The 24,090-nt window shown below is 60.2% G+C and overlaps 1 protein-coding gene across 10 annotated transcripts in view; it reads right to left on the bottom strand.

The window, feature by feature from the left end:
• Window positions 1–24,090, bottom strand: part of BCOR (BCL6 corepressor) — an 82,049-nt gene that overhangs the window by 40,691 nt on the left and 17,268 nt on the right. For 4 of the 10 annotated variants that reach the window (XM_074534542.1, XM_074534541.1, XM_074534543.1 and 1 more), the window contains exon 1: window positions 17,201–17,793. The exons of 1 other annotated variant lie outside the window; for it this stretch is intronic. The gene's annotated coding sequence lies outside the window, so the exon portion shown is untranslated. 5 more of the 10 variants (XM_074534536.1, XM_074534535.1, XM_074534538.1 and 2 more) reach the window with 5 other exon arrangements.

Below are 24,090 nucleotides of genomic sequence, written 5' to 3'. Positions count from 1 at the left end.
TTAATAGGGAAGAAGCCCAGATTGGGCCTTTAACACAATACTTCACACACGTTCAGAGAGGTTTAAGAACTGAAACGGCAGGAAAGCCTTGTTCCCCAACACTTTTTTCTCCCCTCAGAGAGGCCTTTTGTGCAAAACTCCACGTCTGGAACAAATGTATATTAATGAAACGGCGCGTTGACCCTCCTTTCTCCACAACGGTTAGCTTTTCCTAATGAAGTCCGCACAAATCGCCGCAAGGAAACAAAAATCCACGGAGGTTTAGTTACCGCGCTATCATTCAAAAGGAGTTATTTCACTGGAAAGATGTTTTCTGGACAGATTTACTGGTTTCCAGATGCGCCGCTCGTAATGTTTTCAATAGAGGCAGCAGCAGCATGGAGAGAGTGATTTAGGGTTTTACGTAAGGTTAGCAGCCACCCCGTGCGCTGCCTCATCTCCAAGGGACAGACAAGGGCGCAGGGAAGGGCCTCGACGGCACAGTCCCGATTTCTGTGCTCCGCTTCCCTTTGGGGCCAGGCTCCTCCGAGGGGCTGCCTGCACCCTCCCCGCCTGCTTTCCTCGCTGGAAATGTATCATTAAGATAAGGCGAGGTGCCTGAACTGAAGCCCATCAATCCCCTGACACGTGCAGATAGCGAAATGCTGAAGTTGCATGGGGGGAGTGAGAGCTTCTCCAGCCAAGAGCGGGTAATCTGGAGGCCCCATGTCCCACAGCCACCACCACCCGAGCAAGGGCAAAACCCGCCCGGCCGCAGGGACGTGCTGGGATGTCCCGGGGCCACCAGGCAGGTCAGAGCCCGCGCCCCGAGGGCTGCCAGCCCCTTCCCCAAAGCCAGCCCCTGTCGCCGTGCGCCCCGGGTGTGCGCGTGTGTGCAGTTGTAATCATCGCCGCCCTGATGAACTTCTTGTGAACTGTTTAAAAGTGGAGGTCTGCTGAACGAGCAGCGGCGCCACTGCCAGCCATAATTTCATTGCAACAAGCAGCAGACTTTTAACTCTTCGCACACCCCGTCCCTCCCCCTCCTCTCCCTCCCCACGAGCAGCTGCCTGTCGGGGGATACCGGCTCACGGAGGCTCGGCCAAGCGCGGGCAGCGCCACAAGCGCTCAGCGCTGCGGGGACGGGGGGGACAGCAATGGGGGCGTGGGGGGCACCGCACCTATTTATACACCCAGCTTCCGCGGGGGTGGGCGCAGCCGCTCCTGTTATGCAACCCCGACGGCGGGCTGAGCGCCCCAGCGCACGGAGGAAACCGAGGACACGTCTGTCCCTCCCTCCCTCCTGCTGTCACCCACCGGGCCACCGCCAGCGCGCCCCGGGGCGCCGCAGCCCCCCCGGCCGCCCCCGCTGCGCTGCGCGGCGGGGCGCGGAGCGGGGCTCGGCAGCCGGAGCGCGCACGGCATTTCCTCCGGGAGGTGTCTGGCCGATAAAGCCATTTGCGGCTAAATATAGACGGTGATGCACGGAGGAGGGAGGGAGGGAGGAAGAGAGGGAGGGAGGCGCGGGGTGGGGGGGTGGAAGAGAGTGAGACGCGCAACGCACACGCGGTTCCGCAGCGATGCCGCCGTGTGAAACCAGTTGTGAAAAGCGCCTGCAAGCACTAACCTGCCTCCCGGCGTGCTGCCGAGCGGGGCCCCGGCGTGCCGAGCCGAGCCGTGCCGAGCCGAGCCGTGCCGAGCCGAGCCGTGCCGGGAACACCCACCCACCTCCCTGGCTGCCCGCGCCCCGCCGGCCCCGCGCCGCAGAGGCAGGCACAGGCACACACCGCACCGCTCGGGCCGCTGATTAAAAAGGGAAACGTTCGGGTCTCCCTCGCAACGTCAACAGACTTTTGGCAGCCATTGACGCCAGCAGCAGCAAAGTTTTGTTAACACGCTGCTGGCGTGGAAACGAGAAAAACCCGATGCCTGCGGGGAGGGGGGGAAGGAGGAAGAGGAAGACTCCACTTCTCCGTGCCTCCGGGGGAAAAGAGGAGGCGATGGCAGCGCCACCCGGGACAGGGCAGCCCGCTCTTCCCCCTCCCTCTCCATCCCCGTGACCCCGGGGTGCCTGCCGGCGAGTTTGCGAGGTGAAAGTCCCAGCGAGGGGCGTGGAGGGGCGGAGGGGATGGGGGGGGGGGCGCCCGGAGGAAGCCCGGCGGGGCCGGCGGCTGCAGCGAGCCAGGAAGCGGCTCGGGAGGAGAATTGCAGCGGCGCACGAGTTCCCTTTTGGCGCCTTTACTCTTTTCCACCTCCGAGCTCCGCCTGGCAGCCTGCCAGTTTCCACTGCACAAGCCACGGAGCCGGCAGCAGCAGCGGCAGCCGGCGGGGAGGGCTGCGCGGGGTTCAAAAAGAAAACCTCTGCGAGAGCCGATGGCACCGACGGAGCGCCGGGAGCTTCGGCAAACAACCCAGCCTTTGGGATATTAAAAGCGATGCAATAAATTACCGGCCTCAGAGCCCTCCCCCACATCACCCCCCCCCCGGGCCCCCTTCCCCCCGCCCCGTCGCCGCCTGGTTCCAGGCCACTGGAAGGATCATTTCTAGATTTGTGAAAATCCCTGAGAAAGAAGTGAAAAGCAATCGGGGACTCGTAGTGATCTACTTCGATTAGCCCTCAGCCCCGATCATCTGGAGCTTGATTTAAAGGGCAGCGCTCGCACGGTATTTATACGCTTAAATATGGGCTGATGCTTATGAATGTGTTTAGGTACCTCATTTATCTTGTACCTCCGACTTATATATTTACGACTTATAGGAACAACGACCTGTGCCACGGCTAGAAAGGAGACTTCAGAGACACCGTATTGCTGCACCGTTTACAATGCGCCGTATAAAGCTCTGGCAGCAGCCAGCGATCTAATATTAGACAAGTGTTAAAAGAATAGGCTTGGCTGCGCTTTTTATATATATATGTATGAAAAAATAAAATATACTGTGGGGTTTTTTTAAGCAATCTCCACACGACATCACCGCTAGTGACACGTTTTGTAAACCAGAGGAGGAAGCTGCAGACTAAGTAGCCGCCGCACGGATCCGCGGATTAGAGAAGAAGTTTGACCTTTACCCGGGACGTGTGGCATTTCATTTAACCATAAAGCTAAGCACAATGCGCCAGCGAGATCGCTAAACCGCTTTAAAATACATATAGAGTCATGCACGACAGTAGTGCATCTTGGTTTAGGCAGCGTGCAGGCAGCACGAGGGGGTCGGCCCCTATTTTAAGGCTCTTGCCGCAGCCACCCCCCATCGCTCCCGTGTCCCCCCTCCCGCGGCTCCCACACCGTCACGTGTCAATAGCGACCGGGACTTGCTGCCGTGTAAACACGGCACGGCGGAGCCGACCGGGGGCACCCGGGGCTGGCTGCCGAGCCAGCGGGGCATCCTCCCCGCCCCGGGCCGCCCGCCGCTCTGCCCCACGGGGACACCCCCGGTGCGGCGGGGCTCCGGCGGGGTCTGGCCCCCCGGCAGAGGCGGCCCCGCGCCCCCCGCGCCGCCTGTCACGCCTGCCTCGGACCCTGCACAGACAGGCGCTGCGCCGGAGCGGCAGCGGCGCGATCCCCTCTCCCATATGCTGCGAGGCGAATCATTGCATCGCTCTCAGCTGCTGCCAGCGGCAGCCAAAAGGGGGGAGGAAAAAAAAGTTTTCAATTAATGATAAGCCTAGGAACTGGGGAAGGGGGCGGGGGAGGAGGCCAATAAGGGAAAGTTAAAATGGCTGGCGATCCTTCAAATAACCCTGGCTGCCTTCCCCTGGAGCCCACACGGCACTGCCTGCCGCGGAGCCCCGGAGGAAGACCCGGGCGCCCAGGCACACGCTCCTCGAGGCCAAAGCTGCCTCGGGCGGCCAAGGCTGCCTCCGCACACCGCGATGCCCATACCTGAAGGCTACGGGACATTCATATGGCGGGGGCACTCACGTCATTCCCCCCTCCCTCTGGTTAAACCACATGGTGGGGGTGCGATAGAGTGGCTGCAAAGGCTCCCACACACACACACACACACACACAGCGGGGGGAGGTGAGGCGGCTGGTACCCAACTTTGAGGCATCACCGCATGAAGGATTTCCCAGAGATTCGCGGGAAACACCGACCCCGTCCGCCGCACTGGCAGCCCCGCACCGCCGCTATGGCGCCCACCCCCGGCCCCCCCGTCCCTCCCCTGGAGCGGGCGATGCCTCAGTCACCCCCAGGCGCTCTCCGCGGTGGCCGGGCGGGACGGGGGGGCCGGGGCATTCCTGCTGCCGCTCCGGCCGTGCCGGGAAACAAGGATACTACTGGAGGAGGCGGCGGCGGCGGAGGAGGGAGCCACAAACCGGCTCAGCCGCAGGAACCCCCGGGCCCCCGCGCAGACGGGAGAGAGCCCGGGCTCCCTTACATCGCCCACCCGCCGCGGCATCTCCCTATACCGAGGCCGGCCGCGCCATTTTAGTCACACACACACACTCACACGCACTCTCTCACACACACACAACACACACAGACAGACACACAGACACACACACCGCGCGCGCGCACGGGAGCGAGGTTTCCGCTGCCGCTGCCAGAGACAACAGGCAGCAGCAGCAGCAGCAGCCGAGCCCGGGCTGCGCAGGCGGAGCAGCGGCAGAAGTGGGAGATAGAGAGGGACACACACACACACACGCACACTCGCAAGCACACACACCCACGCACCGCGAGCCAGGCAGAAATGTGCATTTCAGGTAATTTAAGGCCGCATTCCCGGCGCAGGGAAGGAAAAGCGCAGGCCTGCGCCCCGACCAGCCCATTAACCCGCCGCGCAATCGGCATCCCGGGAACCCTTCATTGTTGCCTTTATTCCCTATGGCTTTTGCTTTCCAGGAGGGGGATAGAAAGGAAAAAGCAAAATCAGGGGGGAGGAAGGGGAAAAAAGGAAAAATAGCACCGAGCCAGCCCCTTCCCCCCGCTCGTCCCCCATTGTTCGTCCGCGGGAGGCTGGGAGAGCGCAGCGCCACGGGCTCGCTATCAAGCCGGTCTCCGGCGAGCACTCCCCTGCCCCCAATAGCTCGGGAAACTTAGGAGGCAGGGTGGGAGGGGGGAACCCCCCCACAATGAATACAAAAGTCCCAGCGCTCCTGCGAGAGTTGGGCGAAGGCCTGCGCTCACTTCCGCAACGTTATCCTAGCAGAAATACCGGAGCACGGCCCCCGTTTCCTTCCCCCAGCCCCCGCCGCACCCCCGGGGGGTGGAGTGATTAATGGGCCGTACGCCCTTGGTTTCCCTCCGGCCAGCCCGGCACACCGCTCCCCGGCGCGGAGCCGCCGCGGCACGCTGGGCGGGGGCGGCCCCCCTACACATCCGTCGGGGACTTTGGGAGATATTGATCACGGACGACTTCATTTTGCATAACTGCGGCTGACAGGACCTGTGGTTCCCTCATTTACGGAGCAACAGCTTTCGCGGGGCTGATGGATGGGGAGCGGCTCCCTGCGCTCCCCCAGCCCCGCCGGGGGACGGCGGCTCCGCTCCTCATGCAGCAAATGGCCGCGCACAAGAGGCAAATATTAAACTTAGGTGCCTCCGTCTCCCGTTCTACCTAGCGCGGCCAGCATGGAAGCCTCCAGCTTCCCGCAGGGCTTTGTCTGCGCAGCCACGCCAGGGCCAGGGCCGGGGCACGGGGACCTTCGGCGAGTACACGCAAGGAAAAGTGCTTGGGAAGTTGGGGGGTTTTCCTTTTTTTTTTTCTTTTTAAATTCCCTACTCCTACTCCTAACAACAAACAAATAAACAAGCTGGTTTCTGCTAAACAATGCATAAAAATTAGCCTCGCCCCAAAGTTTATGTCGGGTTTATGGCGCTAACGTTTCTCCTTAATGGGAAACGCTTTCCCGAACACTTCTGGAAAGCGCTGGCGAGCCCTCAGTTACGAAAGCTGCATCACGAGCACCTCGATTAAACATCTCTGCAATGTGTCCCGACCTCACATCCACCACCTTCTCCACCTTCAGAGAAAAGGCCAGCCCAGGGTGGGCACAGCCAGCGCCAAACACCGCCCGACTCGGCGTGCGGAAGGCACCGGGGGCAAAACAAAACAAAACAAAACAAAACAAAACAAAACAAAAAAAAAAAAAAAAAAAAGGAAACAAAACCACGTGAAAAAATACAAAAATTACAAAGAAAAAAAGAAAAAGGAAATTAAAAGGACATAAAGTTGCCGGTAGCGGCGGTGTCCCGGTGTAGAGGAGGCAGCGTGCAGGCCGCCACCGGCCCTGCCTTCCCATTCCGGCGCTCCGCACCGAAACAAAGCAGCGAATCAACTGCGATGCAGATGGGCGGCTATGAATTTTTTGCTGCTGCTTAGAGCTTTAATTACTCGTTCTTGATCCGTGGGACTACGACACGACACCGCCAAGGTTAAAATGCCCTGAACAGCTCTGAGCAGATGTGAACGAGTTGGCAGACGCGCAAATGAGGTCTGCCTCTAAGCATGATAACAAGTGACTAATACATTGCATATCGCTGAAAGAAAATTATTTTTCTCTAATTTGCATTAGCTTCTTTTTTTTTTAACGCCGCCGACATTCCCTCCTCAGAGGCAGCAGCATAATCCTTAAAATATTGCTCCGTGACTTTAAAAGATTTGGAAGGAGGCAGCAATTGCCAGTGTTTTGGCTATGCAAGTGTTTTGGCTATGCAGGCTTGTTTATCTTTCCGCCTTTGCTCCAAGGCGAAACTAGTTTCGCAAGCAGTATTCTTGCAGAAAAATGGCACATGTCATATAAAACACCAGTTTATAGGAATTGATGCTAAAATTGTTGAATGACTACTGGTGTACTTTTGCCACTAATAGCACAGTGTAATCCATAAAGGACCAAGGGGATAGTCAAGGCCAAAAGAGAAAAAAAAAATAATAGATTGACTGGAGAGAAATAGATAAAGAAAACCCATCGACCAAAACGACTAAAAGGGGGGTGAGGGAGGAAATAAGCATCTCCCCCTTTCTCACCTGCTCTCCACCCCAGAGACGCCTCGTCAAAAAGACAATAGTACATGGAGGTCACTTACTATATAAAACACAGCGGTTCTCGTAGGTAGCGAAATTATGTCAGGTACAAATATAGGCTGGAACCCAGTTCTCCAAGTTTCCTCGACTTTCCAGAGGCTCTTCTGAAAGGGCCAGGAGATCACTCTGGGTACCGGAGCAAACTTCAAGAACAGACAGCATTTTATATCCTACGCTCAGAAGACACACCGAGGGCCTTAGATGCGGAGTCTTTGAGCAGAAAATAGTCACTCGGGAAATTTATGCACGAGGAGTTTTTCACTGAAGACCTACTCCAGGGATCCCTGCACATCCAGGTTATCAAGGGTCGTACGCTGCCATCTCAAGCGGCAACTTCTCTGCCAACACGTGTTTGTGAGGGAAACGTGCTGCCAGCCCCCGCACCGTGCCGTGCCGTGCCCCGGGCCGCCCTCTCCTGCTTCGGGGTTCCCGTGACACCGCTCCCGCACAGCCCCCGGGGCCGGCACGAACCTGCCGCCGGGAGGGATTTCCCAGCGCCGGGGCCGGGCACGGAGCCGGCCGCTCCTCCAGCTGCCTCCCCGCGCTTGTAAATCAAGCGGAGGCGGAAAGAGGGGCCGGGGGGAGGGGGCGGAACGCTGCTCCCCGGCCAGCGGCGTTCGCCGAAGCGTCGCAGCGGGCGGCAGGGGAGCGCGGCTGGGCGCCCCGCCGCCGCCGCCCGGGATGCCGCCGGGCCCCGGGGCGCCCCGCCGGGCCCCGCAGCGCCGGGCGGTGCCTCCGGGAGCGGCGGGGCGGCCCCGGGGCCACTCCGGCCGCAGCGAGAGCTTTTGTGTGCGAGTGCCAGCGAGGCGCGGGCTTTTCGCGCTCCAACAGCTGTCACATTATTTGCACTGGCTGTAAACAGCCTTCGCCTTCCCCCCTCCCCTCAAAACCCCCGCCCCCCTTGCCACAGAGTTAAATCCAGACTAACAATCCCCAGTTAGAGATCAAACCAACAACAGCAGCATTGTGTCTGCCTTCATTGCTTTACCATCAACTACTGCAGCTGGTTTACTCGAAACAAGGAACACCCTCTACCCACCTCCCCCGCCCCGGGGCCACAAACGTGCTCGTTCCCGGAGCTTGGCCGGGCGGAGCCGCGCTGCCCGGGGGGTTCCGCGAGCTGGGCCGGGGCTGCGGGTGCTGCTCCGCTAGCCCGATGTCGGTGGGTGCTAAGCGCCGCGGGGCTCTCCCCCACAGCACAGAAGCGTTTCCAGTCAGCACTCACGCCCCACGAAACGCCTGCACAATCGCAAGTTGAGCTCCGCTCTCGGTCTGGCTTTTGGGAAAGGCGAGGGGGAACCCCGCTGTAGCGGGGAAAGCCGCGCCTGCAGCTGCGCAGCGCCCCGCGGCACACGGCGAGCTCGCCCCCGCGGCGCGGCGCGCCTCCGAGCAGCCCTGCCCCGGGAAAGACGGGCTTCCCCCGATCCCTGCCCGGCCCCGGGCCGCCGCCGGCAGCCTCCGACCTGCTGTGGCAGCGTCCAACCTGCTGCGGCAGCGAACCGCCCGCCGAGGGGCCCCTCCGCCACCCCTGCCCGGGGCGGTGACCCCGCAAGCCGCGGCCCCTCCGCTCAGCCGGGCGGCAGACACGCTGCCACCTTCTCCTTTCCACCGTAAAGAGGAAAAAAAAAATAACAAGAAAAGAAAAATGCCAGTAACCTAAAGCACGACTCCAGCTTCGTTCATGATACAACCACTGTGCAGCACACTCCTTTGCTTCCAACTCTCAGAGGGCCTTTTTGCTGGGCACAGCTGGAATTTGAGTGTAAATCCTCATAGCTCCTTCCCTGCCCTTACTTATTTTTACATCAGCAGCAAAGTTGGAGGAGACGTGGAATTTGCTTTACAGAAGCATGGGGAAAATAAATCTGTTCGAGGAAACCTTTCCTTGCCCATTCTGACTCCTGGCATTACCCAAGTTGCGCATCTCTTAAGGGAAAACCAAGACACAGCAACTTTCTCTGAAATTTGTGTCCTGCACAAACTCTTTACGAGGCCACAGGAGCTGAAATAACACTTTCTATGTACCTACACCAGTAAGGAAAAATCGCTGACTTTATTGGAAGCATGTTTTCATGTTGGCCTAACTCTCGCCAAAGGGCAGTACTACCCCGGCAGGTATGGTGCTTCACACTCATGTGGTAAGACTCCAATCGACTTCTGAATCTGATTCACTACCCAAAGACACCAGTACATATTCACAGGTCAGTATCATCGACTATTCATTGCCTATACGTAGCTAGAAATCTGCTGGCCTGGTAAAAACCACTGCTAACAGAACAATGTCAGCAAAGGCTGCAACACAGTCTTGTGAGAGACAGGCGATTCGTGCCTACTGAGGCTCTTTCAGCACAAAGGCTTTTAGAGGAAGAAGAGAGAGAAGAGGGGGAAAAAGGAGGGAGGGCTCTCGTGTTTCAGGGCTGCTGTCCCCTGGGAACCAAGAACCAAGTGTAGCTTCAATCAAATACTGACTTCTCTTCTGGGAGCTCAGTAGGAAACCTGATCTCACTAGCTCATGCCTGCCTCCATGCATATAGGCTGGGTTTTCTTTCATACCAGCAATTTGTATAAAGAGGGGAGCCAATATACTTTATTGCAAACGAGATCTCGCAGTAATGGATCTAGAGAGATACTTCTGTAGCTAAAATAAGACAACCTTCAGCCACCTGCTCAGGGCAGGCCGTGCCACAGCCGCCTCCAGCTCGGCACGCAGGGCTGGGCTGTGGGTGCCCTGGCACGGCACAGCACGGCACAGCACAGCCTCCCACGCGTCTCCTTCAGCCCTGCATCGTCCCCAGCTGGCAGCAGCCGCCCTGGGTTGGGGTTTTGTGCAATGCCAGGTTACACTTCCATTAAAACGTTTACCCTGGGAGATCACTTCCTGCTGGCACAAGTGCTGCTCCAGCTTCCCCTGCTGCTCCCAACTTTAGCCAGAGGTATTTCTCTCATTGACCAGCGAGGCCTGGACACCCTGCAAAGCATCCAGCCCTGCCCTGGCACGGCACAGCAGAGGAGGTTTGCAGGGCAAGGCAGGCCAGTCCTCAGAGCTCCATCCACATAACTTCACACCGGGCTGCTTAATTCTGCACGGGGCTTTGCTAATCCACTTTGTGCTCGACCACCGAAACAGGAGGAAAGGAAAACACTGCACGGGGGAGCACGAGCAGGCCAGAGCAAGGTGAGCCTGGGGGACTGCAGGCTGTGGGAAGGGCTTTCCTCAACACCCAGCTCAGCCTCCTACTGCTGTGGGCAAGTCGGAGAAGCTTAAAGCACAACCCAGCACACCAGGGCGTGGGAGCAAAGGGGATTGCCCGAGGATCAGAGATCCCTGCAGGATCTCTCCATAGCCAGGAGCTTTCACATGGAGAAAGTTTGGCTCAGGGAGGGAATTTACACTTAGAAAGAGGAGCTCAGCCCATCCCTTCTTGTGCCATTAACAAGTTCTCTGTGAATTTCAAGGAGAGCTGAGAATACGCCCCTCCAGCTTTGATTTCACTTCTCTGTCCCTACCTGTCACCATACACAAATGCCATACTCAAACCATGACTAAACCAGCCCCACAAAGCTGTCTCAGCCCTCCAGGAGCCTCCCAGAAGCAATGCCACCCCACCCCAGGGGAACACAGGGGAAACGCAGTGGTGGGAGAGGGACAGACAGCCCCACAGCACCTGCTCACACGGGGACAAGGACACCCACCAGGCTGCCCCAAGCATGCTGTCGGTGCCGGTACGGGTGTACTTCCCTCTGCTGTCAACTGTGCCAAGTGCCAGCTACTCCAATACTCCCAAATGTGGAATTCTTACTTTTATAACTGACACTACAGGCCCAAATGTTTTGTAATATGCAAATACTGAAAGGCACACAAGGCCCCCAGGTGAGGTACTGGGGTAAGATCAAGAGCTGCTCCAGCTGAAAACGAAAAGCAAACCACGATCTGAGAAAGAATGAGCTGGCAGACTGCTACCCACCATGGGCTGTCCAGGGGTGCACGGGGAAGGAGTCCACCACAGCACCAAGCTGCTGCAGCTCCTGGATGTGGGAGATTACTCCAAGGGCAGCAGGAGCCACAGAAAGGAGAGCACCAAGGCTAAGAGCACTCCAAGAAGCAGGCAGAGGAAGCACAATGACAGGCTTTCCTGATGCAGGCTCAGCCACAGCACAGCCCCGAGCCTCCCCTTTCCCCTCTGCTCTGCTGAACACACTTAGCTCTTTATATGAGCTGTTCCCAGTGTGGCTGGTGGATTCTGCGCTTTCCACTTTAATTGTCTTATCCAAATAAAGCTTTGTTTTCCTTAGCACGACAATCCCAACATTCAGACCGAGATTTTCATTGGACAGAGGAGATATTTTATTCTCTGATTGTTTAGGGAGCCAGGGCTTACACGGAACAGCCCTGGCTTGTGTGCCTCTACTCACAATGGGTGCTTTGCTGCCCCTTGTCCCGTCATGTAGATTCATTTTACAGAGTTATCAGGGTGAGAATCATGTTTCTCTCAATATCATAGCTTTCCAAGTCTATCGTAGACTTTAACAAGTCTTTTAGTTTGCACCTAGACAATAAATTTAGTTTAATTTAGCTTCCGGTCTTTAATTTTAGCAGGTCGTCTTTTTGCATGCAAATCAATATGGCAATTACCATCTAAAAGCTCACCCAGCCCTAGGTCAATGTAAATTGATCATTGTCCGCCTTCTACAAAATAACACCGGGAGTCTGTGGTGCATAATGAGATTATACTGGAAACTGTCTTTCAGATCACAAATTATATTTCATGCTGTCAGGATCTTCTCCAAGAGGACTTCCTTGCATGTCTAATCACATGGCACCAAATCTACCAGCTCATGAGGTAGTTTTGGGGTGCAGAGAGTGAAGGAAGAGTCCCAAATCATTCAGACAACAATTCTGGAAAACAGGCAGGCTGGTACAGAGTGATGCTCTCACTCGCTAACTTTTCCAGCAATGGAAGAGAGGAGGGGAAAATAATCTCCCCTTAGCCAAGAACTGCTGTCCAGCAAACAAGGAAAAATGAATTCCCTGCTGGAAAGCAGCAGAACTTTCCTAAAGCCACATCTGCAGGGAGTTCTTGGCCTCCTCCTTTCCGTCCCCACCTCATTCTGCTGGAGCTCTGGCATCCTGCTCTGGAGAACGCCGAGGAAGGATGCGCTCTCCTGGCAGAGCCCGCCCTGCCCGGGGACCTGGGCAGGTCAGGTCGGAGGGAAAGGTCGCTCCGGAGCAGCGACTGCTGTAAGCCGGTTCCCTGAAAGGCCAGAGGATTACCGGGATCTGCTCACAGCCAGGGGAACTCCCCCTGCCTGCAGCCCGGGCCTCCGCGCTGCCTCCGGCTCGCACACGCCGTGCAGCCAGCGTGTTCCAAAGGGGCAAGCCCGGCTCTCCGCGCCACTGTTCAGCTCACTGCAAAACCAAGGAAGAGGGGAGCAGCCCCGCTCCAGCCATCAATTATTTCTAAAGCAACACCAGCCTAAGGAGGAAGTATTAAACTTGGCTTCATGCTGCTTTAAGTCCGCACTAAAATGTGATGTATTGCAGCGTTCAGGGGAAAGGCAGCGCATCGCACATCACCTGTGCCACCCGACTGTGCTGCAGGGTCCCAGCAAGAGCACAGGCCTCTGCCGAGACACGCAGAAATCGGAGATCACTTGTCCTCCACACTAAGCACCGAATTACTCCAAGCCATATTTAATCTGAGGGCAACGTGGCTGCTAAGCTACGACCTGAACTGCAGCAGGCCCTCTGCCTGTCTTTGCAGGGGCCACTCATCGGTCAGAGTTGAGGGACCCTGTGAACGACAGCCACACATTGCCAAAACTACTCTGGTATGTGCAGAACTCTTTATTTTGGGCCTTGGTGACCTGGGTCCGTTTTCTCCACAAACAGAGACACAAAAACATGCCAACAACTTTGTGCACTCTCGCAGCTGCACAGATCCAGAAAGTTTGCTTGCATGGACTGTACAGGCACCCCTGTAGCTCAGTCACTGTTAGGGGACGCTGGCCTCCTCATCACTCTTCAAAAAAGTGTATTATCATGGGGTGAAGGAGGAGGAGGGAAGAGGGATGACAATTCTGAACTGCCTGAGAAGCTGCAGCTCTTGGCACATTCTGGTAAAGGCAAATACAATGTGTGACATGGAGCCTGGATTGTCCACCAGCACAGGAATAAAGCCAAGGCACCAGTATTGTTTCAAGACCCAGTCCATATTTGGGCATTCAGCTCACACATCCCAAGTATTGCTTTAAATATTAGAGACATTCGCCAATGTGGTTCATAATGCACTCAAATGGGAGAAGTCATTTCTGTTCGCTCTCACATTACTGGCTTGGTCTTGGTGGTGGGGGGTTTTTTTGTGGGGGGAGAAGAGAGGGAAACCCTGCTGAGTCTGTTTGCACTGGTCTCTATTAGATATGCAACAAATCTGCCATTTCCGGCGCTGCTTCTATCTAATTAGAGATGTATTTAGATGTGACGTGTAAATAAGCGCTGAGCTGCCTGCTGCCCTGTCTGCGTGGACTGCTCGGGAGCATTTCCAATAAGGCTGTAGCGCCCGGAACCAGGGCTCAGACAAAGAGGGATGGGAATGGTCTGCGCTGCAGGCGAATCCAACAAAACCAGCTTTTATCTATCGCTCTAAAGCCTTAACTGCTTTTAATCTGTACCGCCCAGGCTTGCAGGATCGCATCTCATCCACCGAGGACGTCTCAAGCACAAAAGGAAGGAAGCACACACACGCACGGAGGAGCTGCAAACAGCCCCCGACCCACCCGAGCTGCGCGGCAGACCCCGCTCCCCACCTGCCCTTGCGTTCCACGAGGTGTGCTCGCTCCCGTGGGCTTCCCGAGAGCCCGGGGTGGGTTCGGCCGGCTCCTGCCCGCACCCACACGGGCCGAGGGCTGCCCCACGCTGCGAGCAGAGCACAGATGCAGCCCCGTGGGGCGAAGGGCGCTGAGCTGCTGCTGGGGGAGAAGTTGATGGAACCTGAAGGCGGCCACGGAAAGTCGCTCCCCCCGCGGGCCGGGAACCTCCATGCCGGGATTTCCAGCGCACGGCAGGGCGGCGAGGGGCGGAGAGCCCCGGGGACACCCCCGAGCCCCCGGGGCTGCGGAGGCTGCCCCGGCCCTGGGGCTGCCTGACTCCCGCTCCAAGCGCTCCTCCTCGGAGTTTCCAGAGAGGAAACTCCTGGGAACGAAATCATCTGGCACTCGCCTCGTGAACTCTTTTCCTGTTGTGGGAAACATCTCGTATAAAGCCATGAGATGGACGGGGCAGCGCCGGGGCCCGGAGGCGCGCTACCCTGTGCCTCCCCCCGCTCCGACATCATCCCTGCGATCGCTGCCGCATCTTTCCAGGCCGGGATAGCCAGCCCCGATCCCCTCTGGCGTGAAGGGTTAACAACCATCACCACCAACAGAAAAAAAAAAAAAGGAAGGAAGAAAAGAGGGAGGAAAAAAAAGAAAAAATATCGCGGTGACCTTTTCCGTCTCCCCCACTCTCCCTTTCAGGCTCCGGTTCCTGAGCTCGCAGGGAGCCTGAGCGGCTGTCTAGACCGATCTATCACAGACGGACAAACAATACCAGGAGAAGCCCCTGCCCGGTCCCTCAGCCTCCGCCACTCACCTTAGAAATGGCGAAGAACAGAAAAGTGACCGCGATACAATCCTCCCCGGTATATTTATAGCCTTCCACACAGCCCACCTTCATGCCTGACAAATGAGATTTTGTCTGCTCTCTCAACGTACGCTCCAATAAACACACACACTTTTTTTTTTCTTTTTTTTTGTGTGTGTGTGTCTGTTTGTTTTTGGTAACATTCCGGGCTCGTCCCTCCGATCCCGGGGCGGGCGAGGGCCCACCACGCCCGTGCGTGACGGCAGGTTCGACAGCGGGGGCAGGAGCGGTCCCGGTCACTCGTGTCCACATGCAACCTCCCACCCTGGAAGCTTCAATATCCGCATTTATCACGCCCCCTTCGCACCCGGACCCCTCACCCGAAGCACTCCCTGGGCCCTGCCAGCCCTCCAGGTTGCGTATTAAAGAGGTATATACGGGGCGAGGAGCCGGAGGTCCAACGCTGCAAAAGGCTGGGAAATAACTAATGAGCTGTGCAGCCCATTGATCCGGTGCATACTTCCTAATTAACTCTGAGTCACCTATTTGTGACAGCAATTCAAAGAACTGCACCAGGGATAAACTGCAACCCCGGCGTGCGAAGGCAACCCGGCGGGGGGGGCGGGGAGGGAAGAGGCGGCGGGAGGGGGGGCGCTGGGGGAGGAGGAATTTGCTCCTAATCCTCCTAAAAGCAATTAGGGTGAGCGCTGCGCTGGCTACCTCTCGGGAAGGAAAAAAAAAAAAAACACCCAGCGGCTCCAACAGCAGAACCGAAAGGAAATGAATCGGCGTGTCGCAAGGGCGACAGCACCGGGCTCCAGACAGACAGGCAAGCCTCAGCACCTCGGGGACGAAAGTCGGCGAGAGCGGCGGCCGGAGGAAGCGGAACGCCGGTCTCGGCGGGCAGCGGCGCGCACGGGGCCGCGGGAGGAGCGGGGGCGGGCGGCGGTGACCGGGAGCGGCGGAGCCACCGGCGGGGAGCGGGCGCTGCCCGGGGTACCCGGAGCCCGCACCGCCCGCCCGCCCTCGCCCCCAGCTTTGTTCCCAAGTGGCTCTGGCGGGGCATTGCTCTTCCCGGCCGCCCCCCGCGGCAGGGCCACGGGGAGGGGGCGGGGAAAAAAAAAAAAAAAAAGTTAATAGAAACCTTTGGAAAATCCGGGCTTGGCTACGTGGTGCGGGTTGGGCTCCCCCCGCCCCCCCCCTTTTTAATGCAAACACGAATACAAAAGCTGCGGGCTCTAAAGAGCAGATGAAAGCAATGAACGGAGTTTCTGGAAAAGATTCATTAGTGGGAATTAATGCTGCGAGGAGCTCCGAGGCGATACCATTAAAGTCAGTCTCCACACTTTGTCAGTTTTACACCGCTCGCTATGGTCGGGGCGGTTTTTTCTTTTCTTGCCGGGGTAAATGGGGGAGGTGCTCTTCGCCTTCCCCGCGCCCCCTCTGCGATCGCCAAACCCGGGATCCGACAGACATCGCGGAAATGAGAGGGAGGGAGGGAGGAAGGAGGAAGGGGAAAGGAAAAAACAATAAACACAACAAACAAACCACCCAACATACACACACCGAGAAAGAAAGAGGAACGTGAACGCTCCGCAGCCCTCGCCCCCGGACTCGCTCCGCGAACATCAAATGCATGCCTCATATGCTGCGCAGAGCCGCCCCACTTGGCCCTGCCTTCACAAAGCAGCCTCCGCTGCCTCCCCGCCTGGCCGTCCCCCTCCGGCCGCCCCATTGATGGCAAGCCCCGAGTCTCCCTCTGGCCCGCTCTCCCAACTCCAAACTACATTTTCGGGCTGACTAAACTTCCGTGTCACTCCGGACCTCACGCCAGCACCGCTCCGCGCACGGGAAAGCCCCGGGCCGCCCTGTCCCACGTGCGCCGCGGCGCCCGCCCCGCCGGGGCGGAGGGACAGGGGGGAGCAGCGCCTCGGGCTCTCCCGGCGGGCAGGAGGCGGCCGGCAGCGGGCTCTCCCGGCGGGAAGGGGCGGCCGGCAGCGGGCTCTCCCGGCGGGAAGGGGCGGCGGGCAGCGGGTTCTCCCGGCGGGCAGGAGGTGGCCGGCAGCGGGCTCTCCCCGCCGCTCACCTGCCCGCCGCCCCGGACCGCGCGTTGCTCGGGGCGCGGAACGCGGAGCCCGGCCCGCCCGGCGCGGGAGCTCTCCCCGCTCCGCGAGCCGGCAGCGCCGCTCCTTGCTCGCCCCGTCCCGCGGGAGCCCCCGTAACGCCGCTGCTCCGGCGCCTTCCCAGTCACAAAGTGCGAGACGACGAGAACACCGCCACCACTCCCCACACGGGCGCACGGGAGCCGACACCGCGATCCGGTGCTTCCCTCCGCCTCCGCTGCCCCAAACAGGCATCTTCACCAGCAAATGCCTCCAAACTTCCCCTCCGACAGCGCAGCCCCGCAGGCGCTCCGCCAGACCCTCCTGCCCCCGCCGCTCCCGCGCCGTAACTTTCTGCCCCGTCGCCGCTCTGCCTTGCCCGCGGCCGGCCGAGGGGAGCCCCGCAGCTGCCCCGGCACGGCGGGACTCGGCGGCGGCGCTTCCGCACGGGAGCTGTTCGCGGAGCGGAGCACTGACCTTCCTGCGGCGCCGCGGGGCTGTGCCGTGCGCGGTCCGAGACGCGGGTCCCCACACCGTCGCCTGGCCCTGCTGCTCTCCCTGAAGGGCAGCCCCGTCGGGGGTGGGAAGAAGAGACGAGAAAAGTTTCACGATCCGACTCCCGCTCTCCGTGGGTGCGTGTGTCGCGGCTTGCCCCAGCGCGGGCGGGTCGGGGAAGGGGCGCGGAAAGACCAGGGAGCTGCGGGGCAAGGGAGCGTGGCCGCCCTCTGCGCCGACGGGGCAGGTGCCCGCGGGAAGGGCTTTGCTCCTCGGCTCGACCGGGCTCAGCAGCGGGAGTGGGAGCGGCAGCCCGCGATGCTCATTCCGGCTGCCGGCTCTGGTTTGGCAGCGCCATGTTGCTGGCTTGCTCCGGGCGAAGTTCCTGCGCTGGCGAGCGCGGCGCTCCCCACATCTCGCCCGCGCCGCCGTCTCCCGTGCCCTGGCCGCCGCGGCTTTGTGTGTGTGTGGCTGGGGATTTAATTCTCCTCCTCCTCCTCTTCTCCTCCTCTCTCTCTCTCTTTTTCTTCCTCTCCCCCCCCTCCCCTCTTTAGTCCGCCGGGAAAGCCGCTCTTCCTCACCTTGCCGCTGGGAGACCGGGCTCCGTCTGCTGCACGCTGCGCTCCCCTCGCATCCCCCCTCCCTCTCTCCCTCCTCCTCCTCCTCCTCCAGCCGTCGCCTCCCCTCCCTTCCCCTCCCCCCGGGCAGGCGCTGCACCGAGGGAGCCGCCGCCAGCAGCAGCAGCGGCAGCAGCGCCGCCACCGCTTTTTCCCTCAGCAAGTTTCCCCCTCCCCTGGCTGCGTTTCCCTGCTCAGGCAGGGCTCGCCCGCTCCCCCCCCTTGCCCTGACTAATTGATTTGCCCCCCTCGCCGCGCCGCCAGCCCCTCGCCCGCCCGCTCCCCCCGGCTGGCACAGGTCGCTGCCAAGCTGCGGCGCCCCGGGGGGGGACTCCGCGCTCCCGCGCTCCCCGGCAGGCAGGAGGGGAAAGCCGCCCCCCCCCCCCCGCCCCGCCGATACTCCCCTCTCTCGCTACCCAGAAGGCCAGTGGAGAACCGCAATTACCATAAAGCTCCGTTCACTCCGCTCCGCCAAGCTGTCAAAACCCCGGCGGCGGCGGCGCTGCCAGACATCGCTGCGAGCCTCCGCGGCGGGTCGCGCCGCGCTGCCACCCCCCGCCACCCCGCTCGCCCCCGCGCCCTCCGCCGGGCCCCCCCAGCCCGCTTCCCCCGCGATCCCGGCGGCGCCTGGAATACCCCCCGGCGATGCAACCCGCGCCCGCAGTCACACCCGCCGGCTCCGGGGTTCCCCCGTCGCGGAGAGGCATCCCCGCTCCCCCAGGACCCGCCGAGGGCTCGCAGCCGTCGTAACCCCCGCGGGGGTCACAGCACGAGCGGAGCCTTTGGGCCGCGGCCTCTCACACTCGCGGAGGGGGAGGTGTGTCCCCCCGGATGCCGGGGCCCCTCTCTGGGTCCCACCCGCCGCCCCAAACTTCGCGTGGTCCGCGGCTCGGCCGCGTTGATTTCCGCGCTTCCCCCCGGTCCGCTTCTGCGAGCTCTGAATCGGGATGGGAAAAAAAAGCCACTCGTTTGTCAACGTCTGCATTGCGGGGGGCGGGGGGGGGGGGGCGAGGGGGACCTTATTAAAGCGCGTTTTCGCCTGATCCGGCTTTGGCAGCCCTTAACGCGCTTTTTACCCGGTGTGAGCAGTGTGGCAACCCGGGGTGGGGTCACGACTGAAGCGCCGTTTCCCTCGCTGGCATTTCCAGGGCTGCTTTAAGATTTCTGCCCGGGTCGTGGAGCCCTTTAATCTCCGGGTTGGTAGTTATCGGCTGCATCTATTTACTTTGGCAAGGCAACTTTTGGCTCGGCGAGCTCCACTCGTAAATATCACGTTCATAGCGCCTATCCCCGCTGATACTCCCAGGTTTGGTCCCGCAGAGCCCACGGCGTGGAAGCTCCCGGGGCGGCCCCGGGGCCAGGGCCAGGCGGGCTCTCGGCCCCTCTGCTCCCCCGCACCTCCCGGCGCCTTCCCGGGAACGGGAGTTGTGCCACCTCAGCTCCGCCGGCGCCGCACCGAGCCCTTCTCGCCGCCGCTCCGTGTGGGAGCGACTGCCAGCCAAACGCCAGGCGATTAACGCGGACAGTTTGCCCCAGGGGGGATTTTTAATCGCTTCGTTCAGGACACTGCGCGAAAAGGCTGGAGAGACGCTCAGAGCTGCAAATCTTCCCTCACCGAGGGCGCCGGAGCAGCAAGCGGGGCGATGGGAATTCAACGCCGGAGCAGGACGGCCCGGGCTGCCTGCCTGCTCTGCGCCCCTGCTTATCTCTGAGGGTGGAAAAATTAGAGTTCTCCGAAGTTGTCCCTACTAAAGCTCCCCCACCTCCCAAATCCAGAAGCGTTTAATAGAGAAGATACACTTCATCTGGAGAAAAAAAAAATAAATTGGGGTCGCCCAATGCACGGGGAAAGGACACAGAGTCCACAGAAAAGCACACACACCCCTCACACACACACACGCAGCCGGGTCATGGCCAGAAGGTTGGCATTTCATGAAACTGCCATCACGGGCTTTGGAGTTTCACTGCGTCTCTTAAAAAAACTCGCCCGTCTCAAAGCAGAAGTGAAATATCCACCATCTGAATGAAACCCGAAACGGCAGCCGCACCGCTCGGCTTCCTCGCAGGGGAGCCCGGGAAGCCGCCGAGGATGGGGAACGGGCAGCGGTCCCACCGTGCTGGGCGACGGGGAGCACTGCCCCGAGCAGCAGCCGGGTTTGATCCTGGTGCGGCGGGCCACGCATCTGAAAAAGCTCCCACACGTTTTTCTAATCTCCAATAACAAGCAGGAGGACACCTGGCCTATTACGCTGTAAAGCTATTTTTTATAAAGATGTTTTAGGGCTAGACATTAAAAGTTATTAGATTGAACACACGTGAGTTACAGGCACACAGCTGGAGGGGAGGCCTCTGTTGGATTTTTTTTTCCCCCTTTCCTAGGAAAACCTCATTAAAATTGCTTCTTTCTATATGAAAGCAGAACTAGCGCGTTTCCTGGCGAGGTGGCCGCAGCTTCCCGGCTTCATTGATCTGGGCTTTGTCTCTCCCCACAGGTCTGGATCTGCGGTGCCAGCGGCCCGCACTTGCATCACAAAAGTCGCCCGCTTCCCTTCCCCCTGGCTGCGAAGTCCAGATCACAACTGTGTGCCTACAGCCTGGGGCTTGATCCTTGGGGCAGGGATGGTTGGGGATTTTTTTTGTTTTTCACTAATGACTTAAAAGTTATCTCGGCGTAAACTTGCTCCGCTTTTATTTTTAACCGTAAACTTTCTTTGTGAACGCAGCTTCCTTCGTGGCGAGGAGGAACAGACCCGCGCTTGTTCGCCTCTGTGCCTTTTTTGTTCCCCGGGTCCCCGAGCTTTGCCGCGGGAGGCTGGCGGCTCCCGAAGAGAACACATTGGGGCTTCAGTTCGCTCGTCCCGCGGCCTGCCCCGGCCGGCTGCGCGCCCCGCCGCCTTCCCCAGCGCGGCTCCGCCGGGCACCGCCGAGCTAACCCCGGAAAATTCAAAGCATGCTCTTGCCTTGCGGATTACCGGGCGGCCTCCCCCCCTCCCACACGCCCCGGAGGGAGCTGACCCCCGGGTCAGGCCGCTGCACACTGCTCTCTCCCCGGGAGGGGAGGGGGGCTCCGCTCTGTCGCTGCTGCTGCTGCGGCCGCCGAGGAGCGGGGCGAGGATGCGCTCGCGAAAGCGGCTGCTCCGATAATGCTAAGTACTTAACCTCCTCGTAAAGACAAATCCATTGTTAATGGCAGAATAGGCTTCTCGCAGGAGGCTTCCAAGTGGGATGGCTTTATGCCGGCTCTCATTTACCTCCAGCGCCGCCTCTAATTGGAAGCTTCCCCGCGCCCCCGGCCCGCGCACCTCAGAAAGTTGAGGGTTAAACCGCAGGAGTGGCGAGGCCGGGCCCTGGCCCCTCCACGGCCCGATCCCCAAACGGCAACGGGAGCACGCGAGTCCTTCGGGCACGGGAAATGAGACAGAGGGGAGATGGGCGCTGCTGCGAAGGTAGAATGAATTAATGCGAGCGAGGCGCTCAGACAGCCTGGTGATGAGTGCTAGGAAAAGCCTATAAATAACAGATCACTGTCCTAAGCTCTGAATTGCCCTGTTTGAGTGTGTCTTAAATCAGACCTTTATCATTGGTTATTGTAAGGCTGTTTTTAATGGAAGTGTAGAAATCTGAATAACAAAACAAGACAAGCCTCAATTAAAAAAAGCGTTATACAGGGTCTGCAGCGCTTTCAGACCTGACGCGGCGTCAGCATATTGTAACACCGCCATGCAAACTCCCCGTGCAATCAAAGGGCTTTTGCATAGCAGAAGTACTATAATTTCACTTCGTAGTTCAGGGCTACTCCGTTGACAGGAGATCCATAATTTTCTTTCTGTCTCCCCAGAAGAGCCCGAAACGCGCTCGGTTCACGGACTAAGCGCCGCTATCTTTCTTACAAAGGCGAATGACAAATCGCTCCGGTTGCGTTTGCTTCGCTCCGCACCCCTTCCCCGCTCCACCAAACAGCGGAGATGCCCGCGATCCTGCGGTCCCCGCTCGGCGTCCGGAGGGGACAGCCCGGCAGGGACAGACGGACAAGGCACTCTCGGCCTGCCCCCGGCCGGGGAGCTCGGCCTGCCCCCGGCCGGGGAGCTCGGCCTGCCGCGCCGCGGCCGGGGGAGCTCTCGCCGGGCCCGGGCAGAGCTCGGAGTTCGCAGCGCGGAGCCCACCGGGGTTCGATGCGCGGCCCGGGCCCGGTGTGGGGAAGGGGGCGGCAGCCCAGCTGCGAGAGGAGGGCAGGCTGGCTGCGAGCTGCCCCCTCCACCTCTCCCACTTGCACACCACGGCCATTTTGTCTGCTTGCGGCGCGCCCGTGTGCGTGTCCCCCGCCCCCGCCGTGTCCCCTCGCGCCGCTGCGGGCGCTGCCCCGGGCGCGGGGACCGGGCCGGGCCGGCGGCGGGGCCGGCGGGGCGGGCGGAGGTGAAAGGCGGGCGGCCCCGGCCGCTACTGAGATCCGGGAGATGCAGCCGCTAGGCAAGGCCCTGCAGGGGAGGGGGCGTGCGCCGCACAAGTCTGGAGAGGAGTAAAAATAGCGGCGGCGAGGTTGTCGCTCTGCCCGCCTCCCCCCATCCCAGCGGGGCGCAGCGGTGGGGCTCGGCGGGAGGGCGGCTCGCAGGGCTCGGGGGGCGAACGGGAACGGGAGCCAGACAAAACCCCGGCCCGGCGGAACGCGAGGCGGACGAGGTTGAGCCTTCGCCTTTGAAGGCGATGCGCGGGAGCTGGAGGCTACGAGCCCTTTTCCCGGTGGGGGTCCCTGAGCCCCGGGAGGCGCGGGCTGCGGCCCGTCCCCGTCTCTCGGCGGCCTGGCGAGGAGCGGTAGCGAGCGGTGACTTGGCGGAGGAACAGAAGCCACCATGCTCCCGAGTTTAAACATAATACGGCGGCCGGGGGAACCGCCATGGTTTGAAGGTGTGTTTGTGCAGACTACAGCTTGTATGTTAATAATTGGATACAGTCGATGAATCACCTCCGTCCTCCTTCTGGTTTTGTTTTTGTGTTGTGTTTTGTTTCGAAGGGGGTGGGGAGAGAAAGCGAGGAGACGGTGGCTCGGCGCTGAATACCAATTCCGAGCCCGGGTTCATAAACACTGGGGTTATTCACTCCGCCCCAGAGGTGACAGCGGAGGCCTCCGCCGCCCTCCGCGCCCGCGCCCCGCAGCGCGGCCCCCGGGCTCGCCAGCGTGCCGAGCGGGATTTGCGCCCCGGCTGGAAGCCCGGCAGCGGCGGGTAGCTCGCTGGGGTGCATACATATGAAATGAGAGCCTGCAACATCAAAGCAGCAGCAGAGCGGAGGCAGGGAGGGGCTCTCCGTGCGTACATGTGTGTACCTTTCTAGAGAAAAGCCCCTAATTTTTAAAATCGGACACCACCCCCCCCCCCTCCCGCCCCTTCACTCGCATGGCAGACACGCGGAGAGATTCTTTAGTCCTGTACTTAACACTTCACAGTGTTTTTAGCAATTAAGGCGAGAGGGGGGTGGGTATAAAGATAAGCCACTTTTTCGCCCTGCAAGTGTGAAAGATAAGATAACAGTAAGCTGGGGCAAAACGTCTGCTTACAACCTCCCCCCAGCGATTCTGATCGGTCACCTCTTATCTCGGAAAATGTTCATTTCGAAAACAGCTTCAAAAATCCGAGGGAAAATAAAAGTATTTTCCGTTCAGAAGTGCCATTTAAAACCCCGTCCTCACTTCTCTCTACATCGTCGTTCCCCCGCGCCCCCCCTCGCCATCACGGTACCCAAACAAGGGCAGCAGCCGCTTCATGGAGCGCCTCTCGGAAGCCAAATCACGCAGGTAATCAGAGGTCCGAAACTGTCAGGCGTCGAGATGAGTGGCTCCCCGCCGCTCCCCGGCCGTGCCCATCGCGGGCGGGGGACCCGGCCCCTCGCTGCCCGGAGAGCGGGCACAGACCCGCGCTGGGGAAAGCCCCGCGGGCTGAGGCAAAGCCAGAGCCCGCCTGCCTTGCCCAGTCCGTTTCTCCGCAGCACCCCCGACGGCGACACTCCCCCTCCGAGCCTGTGCCCCTGCAGGATCCGCTGGGGGCGGGCCGTGCCCGGCGGCATCGGGTCGGTTCTGATTCGGAGCCTCTGGGCCCCCCCGCGCCCCGCTGCCCGGCAGGCACGGGCGAGGCCGTGTGCGGGCAGGGTGCCCGGCGCACACGGCGGTGGCCCTGCCCTCTGCGGCACCGGGCAAGGCCCCGCCGTGCCCGCCCCGGGGCCCGCGGGCAGGATGCGGGCGCTGCTCCGCCCCTGCCCGGCGCG

The sequence above is a fragment of the Zonotrichia albicollis genome, chromosome 2, assembly GCF_047830755.1.
Source record: "Zonotrichia albicollis isolate bZonAlb1 chromosome 2, bZonAlb1.hap1, whole genome shotgun sequence".
Classification (NCBI taxonomy): Eukaryota; Metazoa; Chordata; class Aves; order Passeriformes; family Passerellidae; genus Zonotrichia; species Zonotrichia albicollis.
The sequence above is the reverse complement of the archived record's forward strand: the minus strand, read 5'-3'. Positions and strand labels throughout refer to the sequence as shown.